The sequence below is a fragment of the Lepidochelys olivacea genome (assembly GCF_965140295.1).
Source record: "Lepidochelys olivacea isolate rLepOli2 genome assembly, chromosome: 11".
NCBI classification, from domain to species: Eukaryota; Metazoa; Chordata; order Testudines; family Cheloniidae; genus Lepidochelys; species Lepidochelys olivacea.
In genome coordinates this window covers 41,863,265-41,878,263 of record NC_140421.1, presented here as the reverse complement: position 1 = coordinate 41,878,263, position 14,999 = coordinate 41,863,265, and the positions used below count along the sequence as shown (strand labels likewise).

Genomic DNA, 14,999 nt, shown 5'->3' with positions numbered 1-14,999 from the left:
GCTTGTTATAAACACCCATATGTATAGCAGTTATCCCAGTGGTGCTTTGTTTACAGAACTTTCGGAGGAAGGGGGATTTTTCATTGATGATCATATTTTCAAATAGGTGTACTAAGTTTGATATACATTAGAGAAATAATTCTGTTTGCAACTCACACTCATAAAAAGTATGGGACAAATACTTCTGAAAGTGCAGAAGGCACAAAGGTGTACAGGCAACAGGGAAACACCTTATGGATGCTAGGAAATTTCTTATCTAATTTTCATAAACACTGTGGGAGCACCATTCCTACCAATGGGGTAAGCTTTAGTATATGCTGAGAGTAGGGCTAGATGACACAGTGGATGCTTATGAATGGATGAAGAAAGTGTGATTGTGAAGGAAGTTGTGATAGTCCCCTGTAGCAGACTAGCATAGTGCATAAAGATTGTGTACCAGCTTCCATTCTGTATCCTATTTTCTGGTTGTGTATACCTTTTCCATACTAATTCTGTGAAGCTGACATTTTCCATTCTTGATCCAAAGGTGAATGTTTCTGAAAAGTCTGAGCAAAATCAGAGGTTTTGGAGATAGGGGTATATGCAAGTGTGTGTGAGAGAAAATACTCTTCCCTTTGTGCTGTAATCAGAAATGTTGTGGATAGTTAGAAAGTAGACATATCAGACTTGGCTTGGGTTAATCTTATGGATATCTAAGCTACTAAACAATCATGAAAAAAAAATCATTTGGTAGTTCTGAGGTGAAGAATGGTGACGTTGGGAAGTTTCATACATGCCAAATGAAATTTTGCTGTTTGTTTTTTATTCAACTCAAAAGCTAAAGTAGCTTACAGCACTGGTGACACTGAATCACTTAGGTATGAGTCTGTCTGAAATTTGGGAGTGGGAGAGCTCCAGCTCAGGTTTCAGCCTCCTTTAATGTCGCCAACCATGTCCTCCAAAAATATTACCCAAATCCTCCAGTACAAATGAACTAAGGGAAAACGGCTGGTAGTTATACAAAGTTACACTGTGCTGGAATGAAAAGGTAAAATTGTTAGCCAATTTAGTCATAGAATTGCTGAAAGCCCAGACTATAGGTGGACTTTTCAGGTGCTTATCTTATAATCATCCCTCGATAGCTGCTAAATAGGTTTCTCTTTCAGAAGCATGCCTTAGAGTCCAGTGCTGCACAACGTTCTCAGTGGGAGTGGAGGGCATTCAGCCCCATGCAGATTAAAGCCCTAAGTAAGAAGACCATGTCATTAGACTACTGTATATTCAGAGTTTGAGTCTAGCCAGAATTATTAATTAACCTTTCTGCATCCAGCTCTATCACTTTGGTTATTCATCTGACTACTAGGAAGTATCAGTTTGTTTTGCTACAAAGTTGTTTATCAACTGAGAGAATAAACTGAGTCATGTTGTTATATAATACTGAGTTAATGATTGACCAATAGGCTGTTTAGATTAAGCATTTATAAATTACATTTTTGCAAAGTAATGAACTTTAAATATTTAGTTACCTTGGTTTCTTATTATTCATTATAAAACAATAACAAACTTCAGTGAATAAAAGGAAAATAAATTATTTTAAGTTTCAAGTAGGGTTCATGTTAGTGAATCAGTCATTACCTGGATTAAATATTGATCTTCTCTAGAGATTAAATATATTCCAGTATTCTGGAACAGCTAGAAAACCTCCATGATCATACACATTTAAAGCTGTGATTATGAAACACATCATTGAGAGACACTGTATTTGCATAGCTTGAATGTAGAATGAAAGCTTTGTGTTATTTTTCTTTGAGGCTGTTGTTAGCAAATTGCTAGATTACCCAAAAGACTTGTTGAGATCAAAGAACAGACCTGCACAAAAAGGTCATGGCTAATACCCAAGATACTTAGTAATGTGAGTTTAAAAAAGCAGCACTACTCATCTGCAAATAGTAATAGGAGCCAGGGGAAAACGCTATCCTACAGTCCTCCTGAATACTAACCTCCCATTGACTTCAATGGGAATTCCTCATGTGGAGTGACAGCAGGATTGGACACTATGAGCCATGTGTTGCCAGCCAGACTCATTTAAACTCCCATTAATTTCAGAGGGAGGTTTCTTATTTTAATTTTTTTTCATAAAGATTTTTCCCCATAAACATGCAAAAATATAGAGCCAGGAAAACCATACAAAACAATCCATTTGGACTCTGTGTGGGATTTTTGTTTTTATTAACTTATCTGTTGTTTCTCACTAGTTAGATGTCTCAAGTTAAATTTGCCATGTACAACATATGTGGATCATGATAGATCTGTCTGATAACGTGGGAAAGGAAGAGGAAGTTTGTTTGGGGTCAATCTGGATAGTCAGGTCTTGATTAACCTCAGTGAAAAGAATATTTAGAAAGAAGAACAGGTTTCCACAAATAAGAAATCTTTATCTAAGTTAACATTCAAAATGATTAACAAAAATAGATTCGAGCCATTTGTTATCAACCTCTAGAATGTGGATATACCTAGAGGTTTGTGAAAAAAGGGCTTCCACTACGTGCCCTTGTGTAGTTTCTAAGTGTTGGTAATTTATCTTTGTTTGCTTCGCTCTCATAGCTGAACTGTGAATATGACACTCTCCCCAGACCCTCTCTAAGTACTGGCAGCAAATGAGGAAATACCGTTGCAAACTGACCAAGATCTACTGGGCTTGTGCTTTGTGGCAGGTGCTAAAAGCTCCTTGAGTTTCCTGTACTACACGATTAATACATCTTCACAGTGTTTTCTCTGTTTTCTAGGTAGATGATTTCCTCCAAAATCTTGTACATTTTGATAAGGAACACACCCGTGAAATCAGAGTTAAGACTATAAAAAAAAAGATTATCTTAGTGACCCAGAGTTCAACCCAGAATTTGTGTGTACAAAATCTTTAGCAGTCGTCAGATTCTGTGCTTGGGTTATTAATATAATTAGATTCCATTTTAAACTAGTATTAATCTGTTTAATTTATAGTTTAAAAATTTCTCTTCTTTCAGCCATACTCTTCTGAAAATGCAAAAGAATTTACTTCTTGTCAATAGCCATAATAAAGTATATGAGAAAATGCTTTTTTTAAAATGTCATAGCTGTAAATCTAGATTCAAGCATAGTGGTAACTTTATCATCTTTCTTTATTTGGAAGGGTTTGACCTTGTAAGTGTAGTCCAACAAATAGGCCACTGGGACCTAGGAGACCTAGATTCTATTCCTGCACACTGCAAATGGCCTGCTGGTCGACCTTGGGCCAGTCATTTCCCCTCTCTGTGCCTCGGTTTCTCCATTAGTAAAATGAGGATGATGATAATACATACCTGCTTTCAAATCTGTGTAGGAGAATCAATAAAATCTTTTTCTTAGGTACATGAAATAGCAGATCAATCAGTTGTCACTCCAAATGCAAAGAAAAACTTGTGCTAATTTGATATTGAATGAATAGCATTTGTATTAATAGGAAATACATAGTCGATTAGTGTTATATTTGACTACAATTGCTAGTGAAGCAATAATACTGTATTACAGTGGCTTGCTTGCCATATAATATGATAATGCTTAGCACTTTATCCAGCATCACTTCAAATAGTATTACCCCCATTTTAGAGATGGGGGAAACTGAGGTGAATTGATTTGTCCGAGATAATTCAATGAGTCATATCAGAGTCAGGCCTCAGGAGTCCCTGGTGTTTAGTTCTGCACTCTGGCTGCTAGACTATATGCATGCCCCTCTCTAGCCTTTTGTAGTGGTAGTGTAAACTGTTTGGAGGTTGAAATTGCCAACCATATTGTGCTCAAAGTCAAAGTAAACAGTCTTGATGCGGGGAGGACAGAAAGGGTTGGGGGAGGGCATGATTCTCCACTCACTTTCACTAATTCCATTGGCCTGGTCATCCTCCCGTAGATCCCCTCATGGATCTTCCCTTTCTGATCAAAGCAGACGGATTAGCTGTCTCAATGTGGCAGTCTTACCGTTCTCCAAACTCCACAGAGGGTACTCCATGGCCCCAGAGTCTCCCCTGGAGGAGGGGGCAGAGATTGAGTGGACCAGGGGCAGGAGTTGGGCCAGGGACAGCCTTGAAATTGAAGTATATTTAATGGTTCAAAAAAACCACCAATGCACTTGTATTGTGTGAACAACCTGCAGTAAATTATATTTAATCAGATGAGTGGCTAGAACAACTCCACATTAGCAATGTTGAAATAATTTTGCATGCTTACTCTGTGTGTGGACTTTGCTTTGATACTGCCTCTGTTGGTTTGGAGAGGGGGTAATTGTTGCTATTAGTGAGTTCACTAAATAGCATGTTTTAGATGTGCCAAATGAAAGTACAGTGGATAATGTTTCAAACTTTTTAATAAGTAATCACTGGTTTTATTGCTCTAGGACAAGGGATTTATGTATCTAAATGTGATTATCATTAATGAGAGTTACTCTATGTGCTTCAGTCTTCACCCACAGAGAAGAGAGAAACCCTTTGCTCCAGTTATACCTGTGCTGTGATGTGGAATTCCAATGGGATGCCGTAATGCACTGAACAATGAGGAATACAAGTTTTCTTTTTGTAAGAATGTACAGTAAATGGGGCAGGAGTGCCCAACCTGGGGCAGGAGTGTCCAACTCCAGCAGTGGTTCCAGCTATGTGTGGCTGCTGGTATCAGTCTGTGTGCAGGACGGGTTGAGGAAAAACAAAGGGAGGCTCTGAACTCCAGTGGCTGCCTGCTTCCCATCCTGTCTCAGGCCTCCATGAGACTGGGGCAGGAGAATAGTGATAGCAGCTGGAATAGCCCACATGGATTGGAGGAGAGGCGCACTTGGTGTGGAGAAACTGCCAGACTCCTGCTCTCACTGCAGAATGTTCTCTGTGGAGAGCAGGCAGTAGCTAGTGGCTTCTTTTAAGCCACCTGCTTACCTCCTCTTCATATTCTCTTCAAGCAGCCACCCACCAATGGTACCTGTTCCATTCCCCACAGAGGTACCAGAGAGGCATCAAACCATCCTGCCTCCCCCTCTTCCTTGGCTTACCACATGCATGGATCCTTCTAGTAAGTAGGGGATGTGGAAGAGAAGGGAAGCCACCTGCTAATATGCCTGGTTTGGTCAGGACAGGCCCAGGTTTGGAACCATCCCTGGAAAACATCTGTCCCCGTCACTGACCCAAGATTATGTGTCAGACTACCCTTCCCACTACTCCCTGCCAGTTATTTCTCTCAATTGTAGCAGCTGCTTCCAGCTCTCACCCCCTAAAGCTGCCTCTAGAGCTGCTGGAAGAACTGGGAGCTACACCTGTGCAGTAGAGAGGTGCCAGCAGATGACAAAGAGGAAATCACTGAAAGCAGAGAGTCAGGAGATAAGCCTGCATTCTCTGTGGGCAGGGAAAGTTCAGTCCCCGGCTACATAAGCCAAGCCAAGCCAAGCATGAGTGGGGGGTGGAGTTATGAGGGACAGAGAATGGAAAGGCTGCCAATGACTTAAATGGGCAGTAGGCCTTATCAAACTTCTATTAAAATCAATGGAAAGACTCTCAATAGGAGCAGTGCTGGAGAGCCTCTTTTTGTATTTGGTTTTCTTATAAGTGTTTCTGAGCCTCTTTGCTGGCATTGCACAGGGTCCTGGAAGTAACCCTTCTCATCCGGCCCTTAGATATTGCTTCTTACACCTCTTTATTTCTGTGTTTCCTGGGAAGGGCTGCCTCCACTCTTACCTCTCCCCACTGGGTTAGGAGATCCAGGTCCTCTGCAGGTCTCCTGGGCCTGTGCTATAGTGCAGCAATAGCAATGTATAATATATATGACTCCAGGGGTGTGCAGCAACAAATGGACCAATCTTGGCTTTTTGCCACCATTTAAATGGGGAGGTGACATCTGGTCAGGATGACTCTAGAGCAGTGCAAGGCACGCAGGTAAACAGACAGGCCAGTCCTGGCATAATGGAAAGCATTGTATGATGGCATTTGGAAGGCTGCCAAAGCTAATGCAAGGTAAAGCTGTGCCCCTGTGAACAATACGCAATGAATTAAACCACATTCAAAGCAGATTGTAGAATACATATTAACTGGCTAGTTAATACACGTCAAGAATTGTGCTGTATGGATATAAGTCATTTTAATGTGTACAAATTAAAGATAGTTTGAAATAGACCCTGGGTGTAGACAAGGCTTCACAGACTTCTGTGGGAGCTGGATCTGGCCCAATATGAGGCATGTCTGAATATTCCCTCCCTGTCTTGTGAGAAAGAGTCACTGGGTATTTTGTATTGAGCCCAAGTCCACCCTTTCTATTCAGAGATTATCACTCTCTGATTAAACTGCCTGAATCTCTCCTATGAGTGTACTCTGTCCAAACTATCTAATAGTCTGGGTTATAAATATTTGGGGCAATAATGTGAGGTTATCTCAATATAACCAAAAATAAGATTGTAATGTTCATCATACCCATTTTGTTTGATATATGCATAAATGAACATTTGCTCTCGGGTGTGTACAGTGTTTATGATTAAATGCTTTATTCATACTCGCATGTCAATCTATTAGTGCGCTGTTAATTCAAATGTTACTATGATGAATTTTATCAGCTTTAGCACATTTATCACAGGTAGATGTGAAACTTAGACAAAGGTATACGTTCTCATTAATGATGAGCAGCCTATTCATCTTACAAGAGTGTAATTAATGTTAGTTACAATACTTAATTTTTCACTGTTTGTCATGTTGCATATTTAGCATTTCTTCTGTCCTTTATCAATCTGCTCTCCTACCTTGTGGCACTTCAAAAAGATGTATGTATTTAACCTGATTTGGGGCCTTATTTTTTTACAATATTTTTTAAACAGGCATTTTTTCTCCCTGTGTTGTATGCAGCACAGTTTGTAAAAACCTAGATTTTGTAGCATTACTTGCTATAAGATTCTTCGTTGTGAACTGGTGCACTTTTAATATTATTAATGTAGTAACCAGTTAAATAAAGCACACACTGAAGAGGTGGATGATCTCTTGCTGCCATATTTGCTGAGCTTGTATAAGGGTTTAATGCTCCTAATTGTTCTCTTGGTTTTTTAAAGACATTTGACTGTGTTACTAGTAGGCAAATAAATGCATTCATAATATAATTCTGTAAACAAATTGAATGTTTGAAATGTATTTGTTAAGGTAAGTATGCATTCGTACAAGCCTGTTATGAATTGTTGAGCATTTCTTTGTAAGGTAATATTGTCAGCTGTCATAGGGCCAAATTGTGCCCAGTTAGCCTGGTGATTTAGGGGCAGAAGGAGGGGCAAGGTTAGGGTGGCAGCACAGGAGAAGGGAAATAAATGTACAGGACCATTATGTTCCCCCTTGCACAGGGGAGTGGAAGGGGGCAGGGACTGGCTAGTGCCTTAGCTCCACTCTCCAATGCACCAAGAAGCATAGCTGTACATGTTTGCTGGGAATAGTACACTGCACTGCACTAGGAATAGACCTGCTGCAGTTTACTTTCTCCCTGGAGTAGCAGATGAACAATCTCCTTTCTGGGCTGATCCTGGGGCAGTGCAATAGTGTTGTTTCTTTGAACAAAATTCCTTATTTTTACTCTACATTTCTGTGCAAAAGATCTTAGTAAAAGGTTAATACTATGAACAGGTACAGAATTATATTCGCTATTGGTTTTATTATAAAATATAGACCACCAAATTGAGCTCTGTGCAACTGCGTGGAGGCCCATGCTGTCACGTGAGGGTAAATGAGAGTAGAATTGGAACAGAAATAGAATATATAAATAGGTTAGGGCTGATACTACACTTCTGAGTTAGACAAAACCTTCCACTGAAGTCAACAGGTACAGTCAATGGGTGCTACATAAGGGCTCAGTCATGCATGATGCTGAGCATCTCCAAGTCTCATTGAACCAACTCATTGGGAGCTGAGGGTGTTCAGCATTTTGCAACACTGGGCCCTTAAATTATTGCATCTAAAGAGTAAATCCTTCATTCCTTGGACATCCAAAATGCCTATTAACTTTGATTGGAGGAAGACTGTGGGAATTCTTGGTGAAACATCTGGGGGCTATATGAGCCAAATATTTTGAGTCCAGGGTTCTACAGGTTTTGAATCTATTTGGGGTTTCTTTTTTTTTCTCCCCCAAACTTTTTGACTCTAGGAAAGAGGAGATTAATTCCAATTCATTATTCACTATTCCTCATTAACAATCTTAATTTATCAATCTCCTGGTGTGATCAAGAATATAGGTGCCAACCATCCATGATCTTTTTAAACAATGACTTATTTCACTTTTAAAATGCTGAAAATGTTTTACAGTTTAGGTGTATTGTGAGGTGGATCTAAAACTCCAGTCCTTGCCTCAAGCCAATGCAGATCTTGCCATTGCAACAGAAAAACTCAAAGTTATTCAAAAGAAGCTTGAAGTAGGTTATTTTATTGTTTAAATTAACCGTGTTTATCTTTTTGGTTTTTCCCCCTTGTGGGTGAAGTGTGCTGCAACAAAATTTGGACACTCAACATATATTTCAGTCTTGAAAATTACATTTGACTTTGACCATAAATATCTATAATTGTAGACCAACTAGGCTTAGTTATTATTTGGTTCTCTGTACTCACCAGTTAGTAGTTAAACTAGTAGTTAGCTGTATTCCACTGTGGTTGATGCAGTGCCATAAATGTTAACCTGAAATGGGAACACTATTAAAACCATCTTTCCCACATTACCAGTCTTTACCCCACAACATAATGTGCTCAAATCAATGTGAACAAATATAGCAAAAGATTCAATTTCTATGACTAGAATAAAAGTATTCAGAGAAAAGGGCTCCTTCCCTCAACAAACTGTGAATTTTTCTAGCTTTAATTTTTCCTGAAAATTAAAGCTCCAAATAACTAACACCACCACCACCCCATCCTCCAAAACACACAAACTCAGCCACCCTCCAGAAATTCCCTTTCATGTTAATGTTGGCTCCTATTTGACATTTAAATTCAGGGAATTGCTAACACAGCAGTATTACAGAACAACAAACTTGAGTGTGTGTCTATTTGGACTGATAAAGACTAGTTAAGTACAAAGTTTCTTTTAGCCTCTGTAACATTTCTAAGTAACAAAGCTAGTTATAAAAACAAGCTATAAAACACACCAGTAGATGAACATTTCACTCCATTTTGATTTGACGATTTAGCTTTAAAAAAGAATTTTAAAAAACACCCAGGAACAATGAACATTTGAACTCAAAATTATCTAGTGTGTGTGGGTTTTGTTTCTTTATTTGTTTGTTTTACTTCAAAAGAAAGTGTCAAAGAAGAGAGAGTGTTTTTTTCTAGCATTTGTCCAATAATCCTCCAAAAAATGAACCTGATCATGTAATCCCTTGGTAAGGCAAATAAGCAGTCCTTACTCACACAAGTATTCCCATTTATTTCATTGGTAAGGATTGTAGGGTTTGGTCCAATATGCTGTTTACAATAATTAATTTAGCACTCAGTTATGCACTGAGATATATGTGTGGAGTTCCCACTGATGTTGGTCCTATTAAATCCAAAAGGATGTGTTGATCTTCCCTATTGTATAATTATTCCGCAGTCTTGTTTCTCCTATTCTGATTGATAGGCCCTTCCTAACATTGTGATGAAGAACTCCAATCCATGATCCGTAGCAGATTTTTTTTTTCCCCTACTGTATTTTTGAATGCCATTCTGAGATCTGGATTAACCCCTGCCATACAAAGAGTAAGGGAAAGGAATATAACCTACAAGCAGAGTGATTAAGTGTTTTGTGCAGCACCTAGCACAACTGGCCCTGAACTTGATTGGGATTCTAGCTAATTAAATACAAATAATAATTTTCCAAAGCTTGTGGCCTGTTTTTATTCTGGACTGACACCATTAGCACTTTTAGGTCTTTCATGGCACCATAAAGCTTTAGTTCAAGAACAGTGACAACTGAATATTTTTGTGAGTGATACTTTCAAAGAAATTAAATAATGAAATGTACGACATATTTCAGTTTGCTATGATCATTTTGATGTACCATTTGCAATGGAAATGAGTATATAACATATTCATGTGTACAGATAAGAAAAATAACAAACACTAGCTATCTTTGTTCAATTCATTTATAATATTCAGTAAAAAAAAAAAAAAATTCCTTCCATTCCATTCCTTGATTAATTCTGTTTAGTTTTTAGGGGCAAAACACACACAAAAATTAAAACAAAGAATATGGAATTACCAGATACAAATATGCTTAATAGCCTTCTATCTATACTGAGGTTTTGACTGAAAGTGACTGCAAATCCTAAAAGCAAAAATTCTCTCGATTTTGTCATAAGTTACTGAAATATAAAGAACTGCATAGTGATTTTCTTGTGGAATTCATAGATCTGATGTTCTCCTTACTATAAAATACTGCTTTTATATGTGTAGATCAGACTGAGAAATAAAACAGCATATGAAATCAGATAAACATATATGTATTCAAATATTCCTGTGTACATGTATAGCTGTGATGCACAACCCACAGCGTGTTTAAGTGGTTGTTTTTTCTTCCCTGCTAGTCTCACTCAGTTTCTGCACAATTTAATCTGCCATTAAAGAAGTTCCTAACCCTTATGCCTGTGAAATACCCTACTCCAAATATAAATCGATGCTGGGTTTGCATTCCTTAAATTTGTAGAGACACAGCTTGAACCGAGAGAGGTGGGATAACACTGAAACCTAATGATCACACTTTAAACCACATGTCAACTCTTTTATCGTAGAGAGTGGGTTTTCAAACTGGGGGAGGGGGGCATGATGAGATTATCAGGTGGTGACTGGTTAAGAATGTTTTCTTGTTTCTTCCAATTATTGTTGATGATGTAAGCAGAGGGTGAATGAGCTCTCCCCCGGCTGCGGGGGGAGGGGGGAAAGATTACAGGAGCAGATTGTATTTACATGAATACACCTACTACGCCTAGGTATCCAGCAGACAGAGCTGTGTTGCCCGAAGTGATCAACTTTGGCTAATGTTGGGTTACAAATCAGTCAGGGAATTAACTGAAATACTTTCCTCATGGATCGTATTTTCTAAATGGACAATTTACCTAATTCTCAATTAGTGAGGGACAGTCTCCACTCATTTGTTATATTTTGCTTTCCACAACCAACTCGCTGTACAACTTTTCATGAGTGATATACCCAAGTATTTGGATTCTAATATCTAAACTGTATTGTTAAATCTATTCACCCAAATTTGGGTTATTGCTCATTATGTACTCTATGTATCATATGACTTTAAAAACAAACTTTGTATTTGTGGATAATCTAAGGACTATACCCAGATGTACCAACACTCTTTTCTCAACCTATGTATTACATAATTTTTTTAACATTAGCGTTAATAAATTTAAAACTGAATACAGGGGTAGTGAAATGTTATCTTTATTGTATCGGTAAAGGGCATTAGAACTGTGCTTAGCCTGTCCAGATTGAGGGGGTCACCCTCAACTGAAATGAACTCTGCTAAACCAGGGGCTCAAATGCAGACCACTTTGAAAGTAAGCAGGGGTGGGGACAGGTGTCTCTGCCGGGAGGTGTGGGCTCTAGCTCAGAGCCCCATGCAAAAGTTAACCTGCCCCTCCCCACTGTTCAAAGACAGAGCTAAGTAGGGCTCCTTTAGGAGTCTTTTCATTTTGTTAAGTGATCATTAGAGCTGGAATCACTTGTTGTGGAGCAGCGTTTCTGTCCTACAGTGAAGTTTCCCCACTGGGAGCTGACAGTCACATAGAGCTGCAGGGGAACCTCAAGAGGCTGATTTACAGAGGTCACCATAGAGAAGCAGGTGGCAGCAGAAGGTGACTGTGTGCAGCATAGTGACTGGCAGGGCAGCCCGTGGAGCAGCCAGCGGAACGGCAGCTGGCAGGGCTCGAGCTGGTTCTGTGTTGTGTTGTTGAAAAGGAAACCCTGGATATTGGATATAGGCCCTGGTTGCTGTTGACTCCACTTGGCAGAAGGGTTACAATAAAATAAGAATGCCTCCCACTAGCTGAGTCTCCTGCCCCGGCTTCTGCTGTGGAAGAACAAGGAGGCAGGAGGGATGAGGAGCGAAGGGAGTGGCCTCTCTCTGTTTGGGAGGCGGGGGAGACATTCCAGCTCGCTCGCTTCTCCAGAGGCTGCTGTGCGTGTGCCCACTGGGGAAGCAGTTCCTGCCTCTCTACCTGCAGAGGCTCTCGCTCATGCATGCTGGGGATTGTACCAGGGCTAGAGGAGCCTGAGGTCTGTGAGTGATTCTGGGGGTCCCTGGGCCAGAGGGTGCAGCTCAGCTCTGGGTCCTGTTGGGGCTCCCACCCAGAGCATGTCCTGGGCCAGGGAGGAATGGGATGGGATCCTAGGCCCCAGACCTCCATGGAAATACAGTTTCTGAGAAAGGGTGGGGCATGCATAGGACATGAATCTCCAAAGGGAGACACAGCAAACAAAGGTTGAGATCTTCTGCTGGGGAGCACTTGAGCAGAAATATCCAATTAAAGTACTAATCCATACTGATGCCCATGGCAACAGTTAACCATGGAAAGGACATGCTGGGTTTGTAGAATACAGCCTGCAATTCCCGGCCTCTGTGTATGTCTGGAGGAGTGGAATAGTGCTAAGTGTGGGTGGAGGAGAAAGAAGAAAGAATATTTATGTGCTAGACAGGCTGAGCCAAATCCAGGAGCTTCAGCATCAGCCTTCTGGGAAGCTAGTGAAAGGCTTATTTTCCAGTTCACTTTTCGAGGCTTGTCACCACCCTCTGCAAGGCTTGGTGAGGATTCTGTTGTCTACAAGCCTGATGATACTCCTTTATTCACAGTGGCTGACAGCATTATATTTAGATACCTAAAAATATTGAACTTTGGTGTGGAGTGGCTGTAAACAACTGCCAGAGAGAGGAGGGAGCAGAGGTTTTTTTCTCCTGGCTGCCAAGAGAGAAAAATCCATTATTTTCAGTTGATAAGGGAGAGGAGAGGGACCTTTGTTTGCGGCTGCCTGGGACCGGAAGGAGGGCTTTGTCTTTAGCTGTTTAAGGGGGAGAGCAAAGGAAAGCCTTTCCTTCGAGCTCCAGGCGTTTTCCAAGGCAGCTTCAGTGGAGTGACCTTTTCCATTTTTCAGATACTCCAGAAATACAATTGTGATAGTTTCCCTTCAGTGTGCTGCTGCATGGATCAAGAAGCTTCAGAGATTTTTTTCAAAGAGACAAACACGTTGTTTTTAGCTGGACTCAAAAAAGCTGAAGCCAAAGTTCAGCGAGAATTGACTGGCTTACAGGCTCCAGTCCACAAAAGATTTGTGTAGGAAACTTACTGAATGCCTAGAGATATATGATGAGTGACAGAACACTGCCATTTGTGTAAGCTTCTGTGGAAATACTTTCTGAACAGGTATTTTCTGGGTGTAATCCTGAATAAATCAAATCACATCAATCACCTTTAAGATTCAAACCAGCATTCCATAATTTCTGAGGACCGTCAAAGATAGAGCTGTACACACCGGCAAGTTGGTTTCAACAGTCTTCACATTGGTGGCACTCCTTCTGCCACCCTCAATATTTATTTTATCTAGCTGTATTTTTAAACATGTGAATAAAAATTACACTTATTATACTCCACAAGTAGAAAACTACTGTGGCCATTTACCTTTAATAACAGCGGCATGCTTCTTTTTAGTACCAGTTTAGTATAGTACTAGTTTATCTCCCAGTCTGATTTAAATATTATTCATTAATAGTCAGGGAAGAGGCATAGTAGATTTTTAATTTTGATTGTTTGTAAGAGGGGTTCTTAACACTGTCTCAGAATGAAAAGGAATAAATGTCCACCTAGAATATTTCAGACCTTAGGAAGAAATGTCCCTTGTAATAGCAAAGTTAGTGCCACGCTGTAGTTTTTTAAACGAGTATTTCACAGTCTTTTTTTGTATACGTTTCTAGTTAAAGATGTATTGACTGATCACTACACACATTTGTATCCTGGTTCTACACTGCATGCAGCATTCAAGGCCTGGCTTTATTGGACTTTACCAGAATAAATATACAATACATAATTCTTGCTCCTAATTCGAAGAATACTTTTGAGGTACAGTGAATGACTTTGTGCAAATCCTGGACAGAGCATACAGCCGGAATAAATAGACTGTGCGGTGGGGTGGGGTGGGGGGCGGGGAGAGACAGCAAAGTCTTCTATCCACCCCATAAAATGGAGCAGCGGCAGAGCTCCTCCTCTAGGCTGTGTAGACCCCATAGCTGGTATGTTCTCTTTTATGTGTGGATGTTTGGCTGATGGATCCACTGGCTCTGCTTCGAAAGAAATCCTTATCTGACATGCAGAGGCTATGGATATCCTTCAGGCTCCCCAGATCCTGCCCCTCCTCTCCCTCTCTCTCCCCCCATACAGAGAAACTACTCTGAATTTGTGTTCAAGGCCTTCCATTCCCACATAGGAGGGTAGGGAGTCAGGACTGGCCCCAGAGCAGTTAGGTTTATACTAATTTTGTAGCACTGTATATTACTGTCTTGGTGTATGTTGGAGTTGGCTGATATGCAGCACAAGTCCCAGCTAGGTACAGAGAATGAGGCAATGACCGACAGCAACAACACAAGGGATTCCTATCACAGTCACTCAGAATTATACAACACAACACAACTAGATCTTTTGCATAATGGTTAAAAAACTATTAATAATGGCCATCTTTAGTAGCGTAGCAACAGCCAAATCCTTCAAAAGAGCAAGTTTTCATTGATAAAGCATTTCATTTAAACATTGAAATTTGGCATAATGTGGACTATGAAATAAGTTTTGAAAGGACGTTGATGATTAAGAAGAAATGCAGTGGGCATTTAATAAATGGAGGAACCGCAAGATAATTAACTGGCATGCATAAAGATTCATGCTTTATACCAAAATTTTAATTTTGCACATAAATGTGCCTGATGTAGGCAGCATTTAATCACCTAGCTGACAGGAGTAACTACTTTCATTTAACCTTGACTGAAGATCATGAATT

General features: G+C 40.0%; 1 pseudogene across 1 annotated transcript in view; it reads left to right on the top strand.

Moving 5' to 3' along the window:
- LOC311528133 (dynein axonemal heavy chain 11-like) overlaps window positions 1-14,999 on the top strand; it is a 185,123-nt pseudogene that overhangs the window by 130,789 nt on the left and 39,335 nt on the right. The window contains exons 19-20 of the transcript in view: window positions 2,766-2,956; window positions 8,297-8,398. The product of the transcript in view is annotated as a dynein axonemal heavy chain 11-like (transcript). The remainder of the gene's footprint in view (window positions 1-2,765; window positions 2,957-8,296; window positions 8,399-14,999) is intronic.